At 45.8% G+C, this 22,683-nt stretch overlaps 1 protein-coding gene and 1 pseudogene across 1 annotated transcript in view; one reads left to right on the top strand and one right to left on the bottom strand.

Annotated features, from left to right (window-relative positions):
* The window catches only part of LOC124712167 (optomotor-blind protein-like), a 503,819-nt gene that overhangs the window by 235,835 nt on the left and 245,301 nt on the right, over positions 1-22,683 (top strand). The gene's annotated exons all lie outside the window — the stretch shown is intronic.
* LOC124712763 lies at positions 22,042-22,159 on the bottom strand (annotated as a pseudogene).

Consider the following 22,683-nt stretch of genomic DNA (forward strand, 5'->3'; position numbering starts at 1 on the left):
CCAAGAGCTATACGTCACTGCTCTTGCTGGTACAATGCTGCTGAGTGAAAGGTCAGTCTCTTGACAGTAATAAGCTTCTCGAAAAATATCAGTTGAAAAAGTATATGTGTCCTGATCATAACTACGCTGAAACACAAGAATTCAGATTAATTCAGATCCGGTACGGTGCTTAAAATGCCCTTGCCGCAGTGGTAATATGAGTTCACCGAAGTTAAGCGCTGTCGGGCTGGGCTACCACTTGGATGGGTGACCATCCAGTACGCCGAGCGCTGTTGGCAAGCGGGGAGCACTCAGCCCTTGTGAGGCACACTGAGGAGCTACTTGATTGAGAAGTAGCGGCTCCGGTCTCGTAAACTGACATACGGCCGTGGGAGCGGTATGCTGACCACATGCTCCTCCATATCCGCATCCAGTGACGCCTGTAGGCTGAAGATGACTCGGCGGCCGGTCAGTACCGTGGGCCTTCATGGTCTGTTTGGGTGGAGTTTAGTTTAGTTTCATGGTGCTTAAAAACGAACGCGAGTATTTATTTGCCCAACGGAAGCGTGTTTAGTACCAATCCCAGCGAGACTAAAAAAATGGTCTTTACCTGAAATGCGTCGTCTATTGCATAGTTCCAACAAAAAATCCCAAGTTAATTTTATAACGACTTATTTTTGGACTGGAGGATGTGGATCCTAGTTTTTCTTACATCTAAAGCGTTTATTAGTACGTATTTTCAGTGAGAAGTATGTACTGTATATAACAGCAGAAGTATACGCTGTTAACATTTTATACAGCAGGGAGTCGCTATTAATCGTCATTTGAAAGATTTCATTCCTCATTCTCCTCCAAATGAACTACTTTTACGTCTCCAATTAATTCACTGTCGACGAATCGTCTTATACAGTTTCGCTGGCCACAGAAATCTGACGGTTTCTTCGCACTCCAAAAGTTTTCTTTCTTGAATTTTTCAGCATAGCTGTAATGGTGATGATTCTTTCTTTTGACAAACTGGCTACTGGCTTCTGTCTCGGGTTCTTCGGCCCTACGTTCATCTAATGATTTTTCTGACGTTTCGCCAGCACGAGTGGCTGGCATTGTCAAAGCTTCACCCTCCATTGCCGGTGGTGGGTGAAGCCGCTCGTGCTGGCGAAACGTCAGAAAAATCATTAGATGAACGTCGGCCGAAGAACCCGAGATAGAAGCCAGTAGGCAGTTTGTCAACAAGTGGCCACGAAAGCCTCAACAATTTTGTATTCTTTCTTTTGTTACTTGCGACGCAATGATTGAGACACTGGTTTCATTTATGGGTCGAGAAGGTTTCAAATTGTAATCCGCGCATCGAGGTACAGGTTCTACTGAACGATGTTAGTGTTATTGTTTCAGAAAAATCTCAGACGATTGTTTGGACCAACAGAGCCCAGATGAGCTAGTATTCCGTCTTTAATATTCGCGATATAGAAAGGACTTGAAATTTAAATTATTTCACCTCTTTCATATGAGTTTTGACTACTGGCGCAAGAAATTAGCACAGGCATTTTTTAAAAATTCTTTTGTATACTGTATGGGAGTTCCAGCAAATCTGATTACGGAATTCAGTCGCTCCACAAAAATAATAAAATAAGGATTCGTATGGTAGGGAATGGGACAGAATATGGCGATAGTCAAGAAATTAGACAAGGTTGTCCAGTGTGTCTCATCTTTCACAATAATCGTACTGACGGTATCATTAATAATGACACATTACGAAGTGATAATATAAATTACATGGCGCTGCTATTTCTACTATTTGCCTGTGATAAACTTATAATACGAGGATCAGAAGAAAACTTTTAAATTAAAGTAGACAAATAACTGAACAAGGCAGATGACGTAGACCAAAAATTGGCCAGATTCAGACATTTATGGGAAGCCATGCAACGTACATGAAATATAACGTAGGAAAGAAACGTTAATTAAACTTTACATAGTAGTAGCCATGCCTTTGCTGCTGAGTGTTTGCGGATGTCGGATCCTAGAAACTGATCAATAATGACGAAATGAGTCAGTCATCGGACCTTAAAAGAAACATTGATATGAGACAAGAACTAAATGAAGAGATCATTACCACTGTAAATAAAAAAATGCAAACCGGACTGCGATCTAATGTACATCTAATGACAGAACAATTAAAGCTGCAACACTGTATAACCCAGTAGGAAAAAGAAACGTTAGATATCCCTTAAAGTACGCGTGAACAATTCTGAGGGGGTTAAATATCTTCAACATTTCGCGGCCTTTTCAGCAACTGTATAAATATTTTTATTTTTGTTTTAATATAGAACAGTCTCAGTTGCACCGTTTACCTATAATTTACCTAGGTTTCAGTCGGGATAACCCAACCTTCTTCAGAATAACAGTAACTACCGTTTGTCCATAGTGGACATCGTCAAACTAAAAGTACAAATCCATAAATTATCGTCAGACTGTAAAACTTATCTGCCACTGCCTCGGCCCCACTTCGCGACCGCGATGCGGCAGCCACGAGTGCTGTACTGGAAATTATATTAAAATTAATTTTGAGGGGGAATAGGCCAATGAGCTTAATCGTTGCAGACAGTAATGCTGATGATGACCATATATTACCCGTCTTTCCCTACAACCTACAGCTATTTTCCTGAGAATTTCGAACATCTTACATTGTCGATTGCTTTTTCTAGGCCATCCCCCCGTCGAAGATTCGTGTCCTCCCTCGGGCATGGGTGTGCGTGTTGCCCTTAGCGTAATTTAATTTGTGTGTAAGCCTAGGGACCCCCAGCAGTTTGGTCCCGCAGAACCTTACTACAAATTTTCAATTTGTAGGTCAACAAGTGTTATAAACGTATCTTGATTTGTCGCAAGTCTCACTTCCCCGATCAAGCGCAACACTGGACCGAATCGTTCAGTAAAGTCAGAGCCACTGGTCGCTCCGATGTAGAGCTCCGCCCCTGATGATCCAGCCGTCGACGGCCCGCTGAACCCTTCACGCCGGCTCCCTCGCAGTGGCCCACGCGCCGCCAGCGCCGCTTCCTGCGCGCTTACCTGCCGGACCGCCGCGGCGCGCCAAAGAGCGCGCGGGCCTTTATTTTAGAGCGGGCCGGGCCCTGCCTATCTGAGCAAAGAGGCGCTCGGCCCCTTTCAAGGTGTAATCTTAGATGCTGGGAAAAGCGAGCGCCCGTGTTATTCTACCCCCTCCACCCGACCCCTGGGCCAATACGTCCTCCTCCTTTCTCTCATCCAGTGCCCCCCTCCGCTCGATCCTCTGTTTCTGGTTCCGCCGGTCTTTCTGGGGTACCTACGTACACAGTGACCCCCGCGACGATGGTTGTGTCGGCGGCGGCCAGAGTGGTTGAAAAACTCAAACACGGCGCGGCTGGACGCATACCGCGACCCCCACCCCCTCCCTAGCCCACCGCTCGCTGCCGCTGGAGTGAGAGGGGGTTGTGGCGGGGGGGGGGGGGGGGGAGGTGCATCCTGCCGCGGCGATATTTGCGCAGGCGGCGCGCTCGGCCTAAGTAGCGCTCTCGAGTTGCTGTTGTCCTTGGCGGCGGCGGCGCGCGTTTGACGAGGTGGACACCGCTCCCCGGCGCCTAATTGAGTTTCGCTGTCAGGGATGCAGCGCCTCCGGACCCCACAACCTGAAACCACTGGGGCTGGCGCCAGCGCCCAACCTCGGACACGCCGTCCTGCTGAACCTTCTACTCTCCCTTTTTTTTCTCCTCCCCTTTTTGGGATGCGCCCTCCACGTGTTTTTCCGGGTCGCTTTCGCCGTTGTCTGTCCGATCGCATCCAGTTCAATGACCTCATTGTCTAACGTCTGTAGATGCAGAACCTGGGAAGATTTTTCTAGAGATACTGGCAAGCAAACAGGCGCAGTGGTCCACCATTTAGAAAGGATGCCAGTTCAAATCCAATTTCTAGGTAGTGTCCTCTCGTGTTTTCCCAGGTCGTTTCCGCTGTTGCCTTTCGTATTGCATCCAGTTCAATGACCTCGTTATTTAGCGTTTGCAGATTCATAAACTGAAAAGGTATCTTTAGTAATACTTCCAAGCAATAAGACGCAGTGATCTGCAATTTAGGAAGGACGCCGGCTCAAATACCACTTTTGGGTTGTGCCGTCCCCATTATTTTCCAGGTCGCTTTCGGTGTTGCCTTTCCGATCGCATCTAGTTCGATGACCCCGTTGTAGAGTATGCAGATGGAGAACCTAGGAGGATATTTTTGACAGTACTACCAAACACTGAGACGCAGTGGTCTAGTATTTTGGTTCACACTGGTTCAAATTCCCGTGTGATCAACGATATATGTTTTCCGCAATTTTCCTGAATCGCTTCCCGCGAGGTCTAATGGACCTTGACAAGGTTCGCTCGGTTTCTCCCGTCGGAGGTTTCGAGCCCTCCCTCGGGTATGGGTGTGTGTCTTGTCCTTAGTTAGTTTAAGTTAGATTAAGTAGTGTGTTAGTCTAGGAACCGATGACCTCTGCAGTCTGGTTTCATAGAAACTTACCACAAATTTAGCTGAACCGCTTAAAAGCGAATGCTGAGATAGGTCCTCGAAAAAAAGACATGGCTGATATTCTTCCTCAACCCGAGTTTTCCACTAAGGCCCTCTTCGTCGACGGGACAGTAAGCAATAATCCTCCTTCCTATTCTTAAAGTGACTCTGTAGCAGTACAACAGGAAAGATTCTAAATGCGGTTTAATGCAACAGAGAAGAGCCCCTAAATTTGTAAGACGGTTAGAGCAGACCCGAGTAGTGCCACCGACATCTTTGACAGGCAGAAATGGTACACAAAGCAAAACGAGGAAAGAAATACCCGGGCACCTACGAAAACCCTTAGCCTTAGATAGGATGACAGCGCTTAATGCCAGGGCTACTTGCTTAAGTTAGTACTCCGTCTAGCGTCCTTACATGTAGATGTTTAGAGACAGTTCTCCAACATCTTTGCCCGGCAACACTTGCTTTATACTTCCAAACCGGTCTCTGCGCGACTTATTGATGAAAGGCTGTATGCTACACTAAAATAATACGGTTTACTGTCGTCGATTGGTTATCCAACAATCTTTGCAGGGGAGAACGTTGCACAACTTATTTACAAGAGCTTGATTTACTAGTGTCAACGATTTTCTCCATCTGTTTCTTAACTCTCAAAATAATCTAAAACAAACCACAAAGAAATATATCACAAGCTTTACACACAAAAATAGATACATATTGAAGAAGTTGTACGAAATGTTTTTACAAAATGATGAATAAATGGCTCAAGTTGGTGATGCATTTTGTCTTCTTTTAGAGAAGATATATTTTTTTTATAATAGGGTCATTCTTAGAGTCACATATAAACAGGTTAAATTCTTCCGCAGCAAGCAGTGACTTAGTCACATGGCGACACCATCAATAGCGGGGTGGGCAGCGATGAGAGAGCAGTACCTCTATGCACTTGTTGCTCTGGTCAGCACGCTGTTATCTCATTAGCGTACATGTCTCTTCCTGAAGCCGTTAAATACGACATTAACTATCCTAAAAAGTCTACGTAAACTATAGGGACTCGCTTCTGTGGCCTGTAGCCGCTAAATCAGTTATTTCAGTGATACGCTGCTCCATGATGCCGGTTCTGCTCTAAAGCGGCTAGGGGAGGTAGATAAAATTGGCTGACATCGTGAGATGGTGATTGGTCAGCGCATAATACCTTTTTATCTTACTGTTTCCTGATGAGTTAAGTGCAGTTAGAAAGGCTGCCCCAATATCTTATTAGGTGAGGTCATGACTGTCATTCTTGTGTGGTACTACAAACATGCCATCGACTAACAGCAAGAATTCAACTACATAACTCCTGGGAGAGAAACGTTCCTAGAGACCGAGTGGCTGTTTGTTTCACAAAATATAAGGCATGGTGGAATTGCAACCTAGAGTCAGTCCGCAACTGAAGGACGTCCAGGTGTGCCTACTGACATGTACGGTGCTGGTCCGTTGGGAACTCATTTACTATGTTGCACTGCGTGACCTGGAAGATTGCGCATCCGAAGAGTTTAGAATTTCAGTTTTTTTGTGGTTGTAGCCTTCTGGCAGACAGGACGAGATGGGCCTACTATTCGGTGACTGTGTGCCCCTCACCCGCGGTCAGAACGAGCAAAAAATGGAACCCAGAGGAGTGAGCGTCGTCATAACGACTGCTGAAGTTGGACTGCCTGCTGGCGTAATGGAGTTCACGCCATCCGAGTGCTTCGAAATATGGTATTTTTCTTGTGAACACAAAAAGCTGAAGATCGAAAAAGTTCGAAGAAGGGCAGCTCGTTTTGTATGATCGTGAAATAGGAGAGAGGGGAAGATTTTGATGGTCATGTACTTACTTATACAGAAAACAGAAACGTTCTAGTACGTGAGTTAGTGAAAAACCTACCAAATATTGTCATATATTTTCCAAACGGTAATTTTTGAAGCTATTTATGTTTATTCTTTCGTCTGGCCATAATACTGTTTCTACAATATATACCGAGATTGGATTACGCCACATTCTTTACTGAGCGTGCTGCTGAACGAATTCTTCGATATCCCTGTGAGAAATAGTTGTTTCAGCAATGTTTTCGGCTTTCGAGTTCCGATTTCCGTATTAAAATGAAAGCTTTAACTTTATTTACTTCAAGTCGACAGAGAAATGATACAGATAACAACTAGGCAATATCAGATTCAATGTGTGCTAATGAGTTGAACAGCACATACGTACCTTTATAAGACTATTCTCTCCATGATATTTGTACTGTTACTTTACGTAAGGTAAGGCAACATCAGGAAAGAGACCCTTACTCAGCGGCATTTATCTCCTACGCTGGAATCATGTTTTGTTTTCATTTAAGTCTTTGATTAAACGAACCTCAAGTGCTGCATACTACATGAACAATGCTTACCAAGCAATGCTATTCCCTGGTAGATTGTCACGGGCATGATACGCGAGTTGGGGTGGCAATCATTAAATCAAAGCCGTTTTCCGTTGCGGCCGCATCTTTTCACGAATTTCATATCACCAAGTTTCTGCTCCGAATGCAAAAATACGCAAATGATCAAACAAGCGAAATCAGAACTCACACCAGAAGATTTAAGTGTTCGTTTTTCCCGCGCGTTGTTCAGAACTGGGGCGGTAGCTTGAAGGTGGTTCGATGAACCCTCTGCCAAGCACTCAATTGTGAATTCCGGACTCTCTCTCTCTCTCTCTCTCTCTCTCTCTCTCTCTCTCTCTCTCTCTCTCTCTCACACACACACACACACACACACACACACACACACACACACACTGTCGTCCTTCCGTTTTAAACATGGATACCATGTAATAGGACTCTATTCCTGTGTCTGCTTCATCTTGAAATGTCCGCGAATGCTTCATATTGCACTAGTATTGTTTGCATAATTTCGGATCACTCACTTCGGTTGACTAAAGCTTTTACGCTTGCTCGTATTCAACTTCCTCTAACTTTCGAATAAATTAATTGTCGAGATGATCTACATAAATTTTCATTTCCAAGAGAGAAAATTTGATTGACTATTGTGTGTCTTTGCTCTGCATTATGCTTTATAGTCTGTTCACCTATCTCGCTTCGAGCAGAATTACCCATTATATATATGTATGTCACTCTGCAATATTGCGTGCGGAGTAGCGGATCTTCCGACAAAGCTTAACTGACTTCCAGAGCTGGACTCACAGACCGTCGCTTTAGCCGTCAATGCTCTCGTCAGAACAACTATCCAGTTATGCCCTAAAAACTAAACTGAAAAAAAAAATTATTATCAGGAAGGCGACAGGAATGCCAGGAAGGTTTAAGAAAGGTCTCTTCCTTACCAAGCCCCGTTTTCTTTGTTGCATAGGTAATGGGCAAGATTTCCAAGCAGTGAAGGCATTTACATTGATTCTAGATATTCATTGATGAATGGCTCGAAATCGAGACAAGCCATCATGATTTAGATACACTACTGGCCATTAAAATTGCCACACCAAGAAGAAATGCAGATGATAAACGGGTATACATTGGACAAATATATTATACAAGAACTGACATGTGATTACATTTTCACGCAATTTGGGTGCATAGACCTTGAGAAATCAGTACCCAGAACAACCACCTCTGACCGTAATAACGGCCTTGATACGCCTGGGCATTGAGTCAAACAAAGCTGGGATGGCGTGTACAGGTACAGATGCCCATGCTGCTTCAACACGATACCACAGTTGATCTAGAGTAGTGACTGGCGTATTGCGATGAGCCAGTTGCTCGGCCACCATTGACCAGACGTTTTCAATTGGTGAGAGATCTGGAGAAGGTGATGACCAGGGCAGCAACCGAACATTTTCTGTATCCAGAATGGTCCGTACAGGACCAGCAACATGCGGTCGTGCATTATCCTGCTGAAATGTAGGGTTTCGCAGGGATCGAATGAAGGGTAGAGCCACGTGTCGTAACACATCTGAAATGTAACGTCCACTGTTCAAAGTGCCGTCAGTGCAAACAAGAGGTGACCGAGACGTGTAACCAATGGCACCCCATACCATCACGCCTGGCGATACGCCAGCGATGTCGCCAAACACGGATACGACCATAATGATGCTGTAAACAGAATCTGGATTCATCCGAAAAAATGACGTTTTGCCATTTGTGAACCCAGGTTCGTCGTTGAGAACACCATCGCAGGGGCTCCTGTCTGTGATGCAGCGTCAAGGGTAACCGCAGGCATGATCTCCGAGCTAATAGTCGAAGATGCTGCGGTCTAGCGGTTCTAGGCGCTCAGTCCGGAACCGCGCGACTGCTACGGTCGCAGGTTCGAATCCTGCCTCGGGCATGGATGTGTGTGATGTCCTTAGGTTAGTTAGGTTTAAGTAGTTCTAAGTTGTAGGGGACTGATGACCACAGATGTTAAGTCCCATAGTGCTCAGAGCCATGTGAACCATTTTGAAGTGCTGCAAACGTCGCCGGACTGTTCGTGCAGATGGTTGTTGTCTTGCAAACGTCCCCATCTGTTGACTCGGGATCGAGACGTAGCTGCACGATCCGTTACAGCCATGCGGATAAGATGCCTGTCATCTCGACTGCTAGTGATACGAGGCTGTTGGGATCCAGCATGGCATTCCGTATTACCCTTCTGAGCCCACCGATTCCATATTCTGCTAACAGTCATTGGATCTCGAGCAACGCGAGCAGCAATGTCGCGATACGATAAACCGCAATCTCGATAGGCTACAATCCGACCTTTATCAAAGTCGGAAACGTGATGGTACGCATTTCTCCTCCTTACACAGGCATCACAACGACGTTTCACCAGGCAGCGCCTGTCAACTGCTGTTTGTGTATGAGATATCGGTTGGAAACTTTCCTCGTGTCAGCACGTTGTAGGTGTCGCCACGGGCGCCAACCTTGTGTTCAAATGGTTCAGATGGCTCTGAGCACTATGGGACTTAACATCTGTGGTCATCAGTCCCCTAGAACTTAGAACTACTTAAACCTAACTAACCTAAGGACATCACATACATCCATGCCCGAGGCAGGATTCGAACCTGCGACCGTAGCAGTCGCGCGGTTCCGGACTGGGCGCCTTAACCGCGAGACCACCGCGGCCGGCAACCTTGTGTGAATGCTCTGAAAAGCTAATCATTTGCATATCACAGCATCTTCTTCCTGTCGGTTAAATTTTGCGTCTGTAGCACGTCATCTTCGTGGTGTAGCAATTTTAATGGCCAGTAGTGTAGTTGTCCGTCACTTGAGGACTGAAAATCGACGATCGACGTGTTGTATGTCCGATTAGACTGGTGCTCCGTTTTTTATGACATCGCTGTTTCGGGAAGGGGGGGTCATGTGTTATCACGGTGGAAACGAGAGAGGTTGCCTCTCCGGAGAGCGTCGAAGTCTGGCGCTGGTTGTCCGGCAGACGTGCCTCAACTGGAAGGAGGGCGGTGTTGACAGGTGTTTCGTGGACTCGCCGGCAGCGGGCGCGGCATGGCACGGCGCCGAACCCTTTGCCGTGCTCGACCGCTGCGGCTGTCGTCGGCGCTGGCGCTGGCTGGGTGTGCGCGAGGCGCCCCGCTGCCGGCGGCAGCTGTGTCGGCAGACATCAGACGGCCATTGTGCCGCGCTGAGGGCCCAGGAGCGGCCAGCTGGAAGCTGCGCCACCCCACGCAGCCCCTGCCGCCGGCTGCCGTCGCTGCTGCTGGCTCCAAAAAACCTGGCTGGATCACCGTCCTGGGTGCAATGCGCGCACAGCCAGAGACACTGGACCCGGCTGGTCCCCCGCGATACGTTTGTGCCCGGCTTCCGCAGAAATTTGTCTGACAAGCAGATCATCCGACCTGTTAACACTTTGCCTTCCGCACCACTCGTACGAATCTATTCGCTTGGCGCCGTGTGGTGTGCGTACTGTAAGGCCTTCGGTACACACGCCATCAGATTATTTGACTTGTCGCTCTAAGAAGCAGGCGAGTGTCAGCAATATGTCTCGTGGTCTTATCGTGGCGTGTTTATCTTCTGCCGTTAGGTCAGACGATAGAAATGCCACTTGCACGCTTAGAGTAGCAGATTGACGGTCACCAACTTTAAACAGAACTTGATTAATTTTCACACACATTTATTAAAATAATAAAAAACTTAGATATTACGTAACTTGATTCTGGATGCTGTTTACAATTGACAGTCTGAAGTTCCTTTGGTCTTGGTACGTTAATCTTATTCTCACATATCTCTGATACTTGACAAAAGTGTCTATACATTTATCTTCATGGCTATGTACAGGAATATGGTAATCTTAGGCGCAGACTGAAACTTGTCTATAGAATGGTACAGACAAATGCAGACTAATGCAGACTGACTAATCGGAGGTCTGTACACTCGTTATAATACCTCGCGCGTTCAGGTATCACTGCGCGAGTATGATCCGCTAAGAGAAAAGGTTCTACGTTAGCAGCAATCTCACTGGCTGCGTTACATATTAATACGCGGATCGACGGAAGCAGAATTTGGTCCGTCTCTAAGACAGCGCCATCTCGTAGTGCGGAGACGGACGAGCGCTGCGCCTGCGCTGTTGTGCTTAGCGGGGCGCGCTCTATTGGGAAAGTTCTGTACGCGCTGACTACGCGGAACTATGTACACAACACGCGGGCAGCGCTAGTTCGGATTAGTTGGCTTGTCGCCGGACGCTTGTCACCTTTCCGTTGATGACAAGCTTCAAACACATTGACTTTAATTTTCCTGAAATCTTCTATTTTGCCGTATCGTTCTACAAACACGAATCTTCTTTTCAAGCAACTTCTCTGCAAGTTCTACACTGTTATAGTAATCATCCCAGCAGAAGTGAAAAATGTTCAGATGTGTGTGAAATCTTATGGGACTTAACTGCTAAGGTCATCAGTCCCTAAGCTTAGACACTACTTAACCTAAATTATCCTAAGAACAAACACACACACACCCAGGCCCCAGGGAGGACTCGAACCTCCGCCGGGATCGGCCGCACAGCCCATGACTGCAGCGCGTCTGACCGCTCGGCTAATCCCGCGCGGCGCAGAAGTGAAGCCGCTTTCCATCACAAGGTATCAAAAGTTCCATCACTGTTTTTGCCAAGGGCTGTCCAGCGCCGGAATATTTCTTGAACGAGGAAATGTACCCCGTACTCTAATCACACAGTATCCGAATGAGTATGCCGTATTTAGTAATTTTCGACGGATTGTAAACTTTACTATGTAACCCTCCAAGCCACGGTATCATTCCTTCAATTTAGAGGTTTTGACTTAGTTTAAACGTTTCTTTAAACTTTTTGGAAAAATAATCAATTACGAATTGCACTTTGACAAGCCGGTCGGCATTATCCGGTTTATTGTTGCTTTCGGAAAAATGTAAAAATTATAATATTTGGCCGGCCGGGGTGGCCGAGCGGTTCTAGGCGATACAGTCTGAAACCGCGCGACCGCTACGGTCGCAGGTTCGAATCCTGCCTCGGGCATGGATGTGTTTGATATCCTTAGGTCTAAGTAGTTCTAAGTTCTAGGGGACTGATGACCTCAGAAGTTAAGTCCCATAGCGCCCAGAGCCATTTGAACCATTTTATAATATTTGTCTGAATCGGTTGCGGGACATTGTTTTGCTAAATATCGGTGTGTGTATCAGCGGATTCGTTGACCAAAATCATCGATCCATGCTTCTTTTACGATTCTCATAAGGATAGCAAGACAACGTCGACAATTTTTTAAATCCAGTTTCCTTCTATTGCAATTTTGACTGTAGTACTCGTTGGTTTCGTTGCTCATATATTCAGTTGTATCGTTCCCAATATATAATTCCACGATATCCTCGACGCTCTGTATCTCTTTGGGAAATATGTTTGGACCCGGGACCGTCTCTCGAATGACCGCTAACTAGGTACTTAGGAGAGGTCCCTCTACAACATAGCTGGCACTCGTCACATTCCGTGATTAACACGTCTAATGGTCCCCTTGTGAAAGGGAGCAAGGTTCTAAATCTTTTTTCATATAACTGATTTGGCGAGTTTGACAATGTATCGTGCCTCAAAGGCTAAGTTTGATATGATGTCCAGGTAACGATTGAGAGCTATCTACTCGAAGTTAGTGAGGTAATTTGCTTTGATTCGTAAGTGGTTGTCTCCGTGATAAAGTACCAGACTGTAGATCCAAAGATCTCGGGTAATATCCCCAGTCAGTCCTAGAATTTTTACCTGATGCTTTTCACTTCTTTCACCTCACGCAATGTTTGTTATTGCGAAAAATGGCTAGTTACACCTTGGTTTCTACGTTAATCTGTAGATTCTCCTATATCTGGCTGGTAAGTCAGTTCAAAGCCTGGAGGAAGGTACAGTATACCGCCTTTCGTAGGACCATGCCTAGTATGTCCTGTGGTGTTTAAGCTGCCCTTCCAGTTGTTGACAGCTGTATCTCTTTCTTCAAATAAATGGTTAACGTATTTTATCAATGTATCCAAAGTATATCTTTGCATGTTGTTTGATTTTTGATTAAGTGATCTGAAATTACATCTTTCTTAAGATTAAAGTCAAAGTATTAAGAAAAATTGCATTCATATACAAGGATTAAAGTGCTACTGGAAATTAAAAATCGGAAATTTAAAAAAAACGTAATAATGACAAAATCCATTTGGATATCAACAAAAATAACCAGCAAAAAACTACACATTAGTACTCTTCATTGTGGTGGCTCAGAAACTGAACATTGAGGACAGGTATTCAACTTTGATGCCATATATAACACTTTCTTTGCTTAGAGAGCTTCACATCTGATCACTTTAGTCGCTTTACGTGATGCTTTCATGTCTACCAGTGTATAATTTTGATTGGTATAATTAACGTTAAAAAATGTATTTTGAAAGCTATATTTTTTGGGTTGTTTAGGTAAGTGTAACCTGGCACCAGTATTCGACTAGCTGAATATAGGAAACCTCCCAAAATCACCTGAAACTGGCCGGGAGAAATGAGTTTTAACAACCAGGGATTGAACTACGGTGGTCTTCGTCTCCACCGCTTGGCACAGAATGTTGTGCAGCCATGTCAACTCATATTTCCCGTCGCGATCAGCGGTTTAGTAGAATCACAGACAGTCGTTGCTAAAATGTGCGATAATTTAGTTATGAGTAAAACGTCTATAGCCCCAGATTCCAGAAGGGGGCTAGTGTCCCTCTTACAATCGCGTCCTTAGGGATGCCAATGAATATGTGGCTGCCAACTGATTCTCGGTAAACGGCATTCCGTATCTAGTGTCAGGATTAACGTTTTCAAACACCTGCCGTCCCGCTTTATATAGACTACCTATATATTTTATGGGCCTTTTTGAGATGGCAACAAGATACCGCCGTTCGAAAGGACATTCAATATCAGGTATTAGAAGAATCGCCCATTAATGCTTACAGTTTGTTTAAGTTTCATTACGCAATATTTACACGAAACTGAGTTGTTCCAACATGCTCCGACTTTATCTTTAACATTTGGCCCAGTTTTTTCCATTAATTTCCGGTGAACATTGTTAACCGGAGCGGTCCTGCCATGAAGAGAAGTGGCACCGCAGATCATCTATTTTTGTTGGGCCGCATGTCGGATAACAGGCAGGTCCGCTGTCTGGGGCGCCTATAGTCACGTCTTCCCTGTTTGTCGGAGCTCAGTTCGAAGCGGGACTCATCACTGAAGACAATTCTACTCCACTCAATGAGATTCCACGAGAAAGACGAGTCTGGAGACGCCCAGACGCCAGTGGATTGGGGTACCAACTTAACTGTCGCCCACCATATGGTCTGACAGCCAGAAGTGATGGTCTGGGGTATCATTTAATTTCATAGCAGGACCCCTTTCGTTTACATTCACGGCACCCTTACAGCACAGCGGTACGTCGACGATATACTACGCCCCATTCTGTCGCCCCTCATTGCAAGGAATCCTGGGTTTCATTTCAGCAAGACAATGCCGCCCGCACACGGTGACGGTTTCTACTACTTGTCGTCGTTCTTACAAAATCTTACCTGTGTTTCTGTACACGTATGTCACATCTACCGATTCCAGTCCTAATCGTATAATTTCTTCATGGTGCATCGTCCTTTATAGAGTCTATAAGTGATAAAAATTCCTTCCAGCACCAGGATTAGAGCCCATTTCAGCAGACTGGCGTGCATTAGCAACCTCGGCTTCTCAGGCAAGCTATTGTGCAACTGAGAATTCTTTCCCTCTGTGATCATGCTTCTATCGATTAAACTTCAACATTCCTTTCTCCTTTACTTAAAAGCCCGGTGTCCCAGGCGTAAATTAGGAGCGGTGGCAGGAAGCCAGTGGCCCGCACGGCAGTCCTGAAGATTCTAAGGATTGCGAGGGCGTTCCGGCAGGGTGCGATGCCTTTGGCCGCGACTGTATCCCGGACTCCGGAGACCCACCACCACGGTCGAACGACACGGAGAGCCGGGCGGCGCTATTTGGCCAAGCGGATTAGCAAGCTGCAGCGGCGGCGGCGTCTTCACCCTGTTAGCGGTGTCTGGCGCACAAGAAGAGGAAGATGACAAACAGAGGAGCCGCGCCGGGCCAAACTGGAGCAAACAGCCGAGGGCCGGGCCCGGCCGGCCGCAGGTAGGGAAGACACTGCGCGCTGACAAAGATCCGCCACTTAAGGCTTTCAGCCGACACCGAGCCGGCGCCGACGCGAGCACACACGCTCACACACACACACACACACACACCCGGCATGCTACCCCCGCCCGCCTCCAGATCGCCCTCCAAATTGTTTCTCTTTGTTTCCGCCCCGCTCTCGGGTTACAGTTTCCGCGTCGCGGGGGCGGCCGTCCGCTGCCTGCGGTCGCCCGACCATTAACTCGCTCCACCAAAGCGCCGCACAAAAGGACAAACATCTCTATAAACTGACCCTGCCGCTCTCTCCGATTTACCATCGCCGCTACAGCTGTCGCTCCGGACATAAATTTCCCACGCCACCAACCCTGCATCTGGTCACAAGCTGGTGACAATCCCCTTTTTCCGCTGGCAAAAAATTTATCACTGGCGTTCTCGAGACTTGCTTTGCATTCGAATAACTCTCTGTCGTTATTTATGTATTACATATTTCAGTCTCAGATTCTACTCCTCCGAACTACTGTTGAGCAATTATCAACAATGAATTTCGTAGATGAATTATCAACTATGTGTGTTGTGTGTATACCACATTAGTGGTAGTAGAACACAAAAAGAGAACAGTTCATCTTATCTTGTTACGGTGTCAGTTTCCAGAAACAGCTACAAACCATTCAGATACTCCAGAAATGACGTCGGGTCTTGCTACGAAATGACTGAAATACTTTTCTTAGAATTGCACATTTTTTATTAAAAACTTTGCTGTCACATCCATAAAGTTCACAACTCTTTTCATAAAATAGTGTAAGTTTAAGTTAGATTAAGTAGTGCGTAGGCTTAGGGACCGATGACCTCTGCATTTTGGTCCCATGAGACCTTACCACAAACTTACCACTGATGAGTAAAAGGGCGCGAATGTGTCGAAATATTTTGATTTAAATGTCTTTGAAGCTGCCAGATAATTCGAAAAGATAGGTCCCTTCTTTCAAGTCGCTAACTCTGACCATGACATCATCTTTTTTGTGCTATGACGATGGCATTTCTCATTATGGTTTCCTTATGATGATAGAATTCCCTGTACCCAGCGTCTTCGTCAGAGAACTATCTTGTACGAATTGAACTTGACTTGCGAGAAAAGCGGTCATGCTCTTTCTTTTTTAATGTTTCAAGGTCCGTCTTTACAACGGAACCAATAGGAGCATTAGACCTCTTTAAAAGCGCTCCTCGAAGCGCTACGGCGTAGCCTATCCGACGAGAAAGGCGTTGGTGGCAGAATGGCCCTGAGAGGTTGCACGTCTACCGCCGTCGGTTGCGGCCTCTTTGCAAACATTATCCTTCCTTTTAGCGATCGGCGGACCTGCAGAGCACTATTTTGCAGGGAGCGCTACCTGCGTGGGAACGCGTGGGCGGTAATTGGGGTGGCACTTCAAAGGCCCCGCCGCGGATCGAAGGCGTCCGCCCTCTGGACAGCTTCACGCCAGGGCGCGCGCTTTGTCTGTAAGATCACTCCCCGGAAAGAAGAAATAAAAAGTAATAAAATATCTGGTGGTGGGGCCAGCCTGACCTTACTGGCAGTCTGTTTCCGCGTAATCGCGCACATCAGCCTCTGACATCATTACATGAAACGTTACTTACTCTCGCGTCCGCATCTTTAACCAAGGGCATCCTTCTGGTGTGAACGGCAACTTTCCGTGGGTGTAATGCTTGTCTGAAGTGCTCTGAAACAATTGTATTTCTAGTCTACCCCTTTCATTTCCAGCTCGCGAAACTTCCATTTGTTCCTATTGCAGTCGATCCGTAGCAGACGACAGGATACACACAAAGCTCACCGTTTTGCTTTACCAGTAGTTACGTTTTTTTCAGGTCTAAGCTTTCTCAGGTACGACAGAACTGATGTGCGTGGGAATTACGCTAAAACACCGGGTTGTAATGAGAGATGAAACAGCAAAATAAGTTAATACTTTCATTGAGTTTCGAAGGAGCAGAACGCTACTTCCTGTTACAAAGTGAGGTTGATATTAGAAATATCACAACAGTTCTTTAGTACTATATAAACATTTGCTGCTCTCGCTCCTACGGAAATGATGATGGGTGCTTAAAACGTCTTTATTGACTGATGATAGTCATCTGTCATCGACGAGAGGAAATAATTTTGTCGCCAACAGTTTAGCATGCTGAAGACAAAAGGAAATGGAAAATGAAGCTGCGAAGCTACTCTTTTGTTCTTCACCTTATTACTCACTCCGATCTCGTGAAAGTTAAGGGAGAAGTAAACATTGCTATCAAGTCTCAGTTATTGACAAATACTCAGGCAGTGACCGCTGACATCGCAAAGGATTTGTTGTCTTGTATTGTCTAATTTGGTTTTGAGGTTCTAGAATACATCTTTTCCAGTTTGTTAGTGTCTTCATAAAGTTTTGTTTCAGGACATGTTCCATTACACATCTCTCAACACTGCTGGGAGTAAATGTGTTGTGACTAATTTACTTTGTTCTTTAACGTTTCAGACATTCTGCTCAGGTTACTCGGAATCGTATCTGAAAAGCAAGTGGCTCGGTGGGTAAGGGGATGATTCATTGGCCCGGGAATCCGTCCTCTGTTGGCCCTATGATTATTCATTTCTTTATCGTTCCTTTCATTTGGGTAAATGATTGGAATAGGGTGTGACAAATGTCAAGTTGCGCCATGACTGGGAGTCCACTTGAAACCGTAGTTGCCCCAGTAACTGGCTACGTACCAACAACCTTCGGGTTTATGTCAGTTTTATCTTGTCTTAAAAATATGCTGTCATTTCCAGGCCATGTTTAATTCCTGGACGTTGACAGAAATATCCATCTCAGTTTGTTTCTTAATGGGTGAGTGTCGAAAGCCATAAACCGTGCGTCGCTATAGTGGCTATTCTCAGGAAAATTGAAACAGTGTAATAAATGAACAGCTCATTAATAAATTCGGTCTACTGTCTTCTGAATAGATTTTTGCTGTACCAGTGTAGATTTCGAAGCCAACGGACCTTCATTGCTAATCATATGTAAATGTACCAGACATTCTGTTCAGGAAATACGCAATCTTATCTCAAAAATAAGTAGCTCGGTGGCTAATCGGGTAAAGTCCACCATAATTTCGCCAACGCCAATTAATAATATAGAACGGCGATAAACTTGGGGACAATATTATAGAAAAAGAAGAAGAAGAAGGTGAGGATGGGAGGGGAGATATGATACTACAAAAAGAAGTAGATAGAGCAGTAGAAGAAGTGAAACAAGGCCACTGGACTACACGACAATCCGTCACAATTATTTAAATCCTTGGGACAGCAAGTAGTCTCACAATTATTCCACTTTGTGTCCAAGATATGTGAGACAGACGAAATATCATCAGACTTCAGGAACAGTGCAATAATTCCAGTTCCAAAATAGGTGGGTGCTGATAGGTGCGAATATTCTATGTGGTTTCGGGATTGTAGCCGGATCATGTTGACTTCTTGCCACAATATTTCGGGTGGCAAGCGTGCAGCCATTTTCACCTGTGTATCCGCCACTGGAGACTGCTAGCTCACGGTGACGGCTTCAAAGGAAAAACTGCCGCGGAGACGCATGCGATAGTAGGCAGGTGGTCATAATGTTCTGGCTGATCAGTGTATATGCCCTCCGTACGGGCCCTAATTTAGAAGAATCGTTCTGCAGTCAGCCTCAAAAGCCGGTTCTCAAAATTTTCTCAACAGTGTTTTCAATTCTTTCAGTGTCTTCCCTACGCCAGGAACCCCTATTACTTTTGCCTCCATAGAGGAGATTGTGCAACGATCAAACGACGGAATGTTTGTTTGAACCTCCTGGTTAAAATTTAAACGCGAAATTTAAAACTTCAGATTTCCTATTGCTGTCTTTTATTGCCACGTTAGAATGATCAACGAGTGACTGCATAGAAGTCTTAGACTCGCTTAGCGATTTTACGGAGGACCAGAAATTTCTCGGGTTCTCGGCAATATCTTTTGTTACGGTATGGCGGTGAAAGTTGTTGTGCACTTCGCTCATCGATCTTATTACAGATGCACCAATTTATACTAATTTTGGTAAGCTGGTTCAGACGGGAGCGGGATGTGGTAGATGTGCCGAAATGAAGAGGCTTATACAGGATGGAGTAGCGTGGGGAAGTATATCGAACCAGTCGTCGGACCGAAGACCTCATCAACAACAATGCACTGTAGGTACTATAGATAAGCGTTTCTGTCTTGTCGACATCGCACTGATTGCCTTTACATAACGACCAGAGTTGCGCTCTACCAAAACTATTGTTCGGCAGTCTTGGTATACTACATAAATGACGTAGTAAATTGTAGAATTACCGATAATATTGATAGAACTGGCAGGGAAAGCGACATAAATGAATGTGCAAGAGATAAAATTGGAGCAGACAACTTCTCTTTATTTTTTTGTTAATTTGATCTTTTGTTTTGCTCATAATTAGAACCTCAGATCGTTCAGTGTCTGACCATTACGTATTTTATATCCCTACAGAATATAAATTACAGTCTGTAGGTAATAAAAGTTGGTTGCTCGCAGAACTTCTGCGTATTTATGTAACCAAGGCAATTACTTTTGATGCAAGTACACTTTACAAGCAAAAACATACAAAATATGTATAATGATTGCTGTTTTTTGTACTCAGTTCAACGTTCTTCATCATGCTCAAAGGCAAGAGTTTCCTGTTATTATTGATAAGTGCGACAGCTGTTCACGGGTAAGTGAAACGTGTTTTACATAAGATCGACGAAGTATTGAGCGGTGTTTGATGTATTTTTGTTTTGAGGTTCTTTTCTTTTACCTTTTCGTTGAGGAAATTGTGTCTTATAGCGCTATGGAATAAATTTGTATCTTTTTAAATTTTTAGTACAACATTGCTCTGTTTCATGTAACAAATCAACAATTTTCGAGCAAAACCTGAATTACACTTTGACTACTTCGGTTTTACTATAAATACACTATTTATTATATAACAGACAGGGGGATAACTACGTACACAAAAATGTTCCCTGGGTCACTGGCGCTTTATATATATTCAGTCATGAGGCTGATCCCGGTGGAGGTTCGAGTCCTCCCTCGGGCATGGGTGTGTGTGTTTGTCCTTAGGATAATTTAGGTTAAGTAGTGTGTGAAATGGTACAAATGGCTCTGAGCACTATGGGACTTAACTTCTGAGGTCATCAGTCCCCTTGTCTCGGTCCGGCACACAGTTTTAATCTGCCAAGAAGTTTCACACCAGCGCACACTCCGCTGCAGAGTGAAAATCTCATTCTGGAAACATCCCCCAGGCTGTGGCTAAGCCATGTCTCCGCAATATCCTTTCTTTCAGGAGTGCTAGTTCTGCAGGGTTCGCAGGAGAGCTTGTGTAAAGTTTGGAAGGTAGGAGACGAGGTATTGGCAGAAGTAAAGCTGTGAGGACGGGCCGTGAGTCGTGCTTGGGTAGCTCAGTTGGTAGAGCACTTGCCCGCGAAAGGCAAGCACTCAGTTTTAATCTGCCAGTAAGTTTCAGTCCCCTAGAACTTAGAACTACTTAAACCTAACTAACCTAAGGACATCACACACATCCGTACCGGAGGCAGGATTCTAACCTGCGTCCGTAGCGGTCGCGCGGTTCCAGACTGTAGCGCCTAGAGCCGCTCGGCCACCACGGCCGGCTAAGTAGCGTGTAAGCTTAGGGACGGATGACCTGAGCAGTTAAGTCCCATAAGCTTTCACACATACATTATACTCAGTCGGTTTGTATACGGTTCACTGCTTCCGGTTCTTAGGGGAGTCTAGTAAGACTCTGATTGCACACATAAAGAAAACTATCGTTATGAAGAAACGCCCGGTAGGTATGCAACACACCTAACGCTCAGGTAACACGGGTACAGTCTTAATTGGCCAAAGTTGCTACGATTACTTACAGTAGTCTACGATAGTTTTACCACTTTAGTAGCGACTGAAGCACGACAATGAAGCAGCGAGTTCGAAACGTAGGTTGACGTAGTAGAAATGGTATTTAACAGACAGCAGTTGGGTTTGATTTGATTAAATTCTACTTTTTCACTGCACGTCGATGAAGCCAGACGTTTTGACCTGCGAGGGGACATGTTCATCAGTGTATTTGGTCAGATGGCAGTACGGAAGAAACTCGTACGTGGAGAGCGTCCTCCGGTGCGCAGTAGGGCAGGGCCCGCGCCCCGCAGTCTGCTTGTGGAGGCACGGCGCGCCGGCGCCTCCGCAGCCGCCTGCCGCTTTGCGCGCGCCACGGCCACGCGCTGACTGAATTAAGGCGACAGCGACGTCGGCGACTGTGCCGGCGCTCGAGCTGCGGCTGGCCGCGCCATGTTTTAAACATGCCCGCCGCGTCCACAGCGCGCGCTCTCGTAAAGAGCTGGAGGGACGGCCGCTCTTCCCGGCGCCTCGTCACGTCTTCCCTTCCCGAGGATTCCACCGCCGCACAAACTGCACCATCTCCATGGGAATTTCGGTTCGGCGTGTCGGCTGCACAGACGGATTGCGCGAGTCAAGTAATTTCATGGCAAGACCTAGAATCTTCCAGCCGTCAGCGACTGTTCCTGAGCTACATACTTCTCGGCAGAGGATAAGGTCTTCCATACCGGGATAAAAACCTGCGCGTTAGGTAGCCTGGAGTCAGTTGCGGCTCGATTTGTGTTGTGCTGTGACTTAATTCCTTTTGAAAGCCTGCCACTAACTTTTTTACTTTAAAAAACTAAACTCCTCCCGAACAGGCCATGAAGGCCCGACGGCACCGACCGGTCGCCGTGTCATCCTCAGCCTACAGTTGTCACTGGATGTGGTTATGGAGCGGCATGTGGTCATCACACCGCTCTCCCAGCCGTATGTCAGTTTCCGAGACCGAAGCTGCAAATTCTCAATCAAGTAGCTCCACAGTTTGCCTCGCAGTGACTGAGTGCACCCCGCTTGCCAACAGCGCGCGGCAGACCGGATGGTCACCCATCCAAGTGCTAGCCCCGCCCGATAGCGCTTAACTTCGGTGATCTGACGGGAACCGGTATTGCCACTGCAGCAAAGCCGTTGGCTTTTTTACTTTGATCTGGGAGTAGATAAGAGACTGTTGTGGTGTAGCCGTAGAACGGGGTATCAGGCAAAAGTGGGTACCTCACGATAGCACCGCAGCTAAAGACTCCAAACGCAAATCGAAGACATTGGCCTCGACACACCCCGAAGTGTTTTATTACGCCACCAGCGCAGCCGGGAAATTATGTATGTTTGAGCGCAATGGCTCTCTCCCTCTGTTAGCGATCGATTGCAACAATCTCTTACGACGTAGTACATATCCGGCCCGGTGAGAACAGAACAGTTACGCTGAACTAAATATCAGTAGAGACTACTATACTCTAATATGAACTACCATTCTGTAGTGAAGTGTATAATTTTGTAAGTGCCAACGGCAGCATCATTCATATTGATCTGTGTGAATACCACTTGTTTAAGAAGTTAAATTTTAATAAATTACTAATAATCTCTGTGCGTGTTGTCGTATCCGCTCCACCTCCTCAACTACACTTGATCACAATACGCTACCCCTGTTTTTATGCGTGAA

Source organism: Schistocerca piceifrons, chromosome 8 (assembly GCF_021461385.2).
Source record: "Schistocerca piceifrons isolate TAMUIC-IGC-003096 chromosome 8, iqSchPice1.1, whole genome shotgun sequence".
Classification (NCBI taxonomy): Eukaryota; Metazoa; Arthropoda; class Insecta; order Orthoptera; family Acrididae; genus Schistocerca; species Schistocerca piceifrons.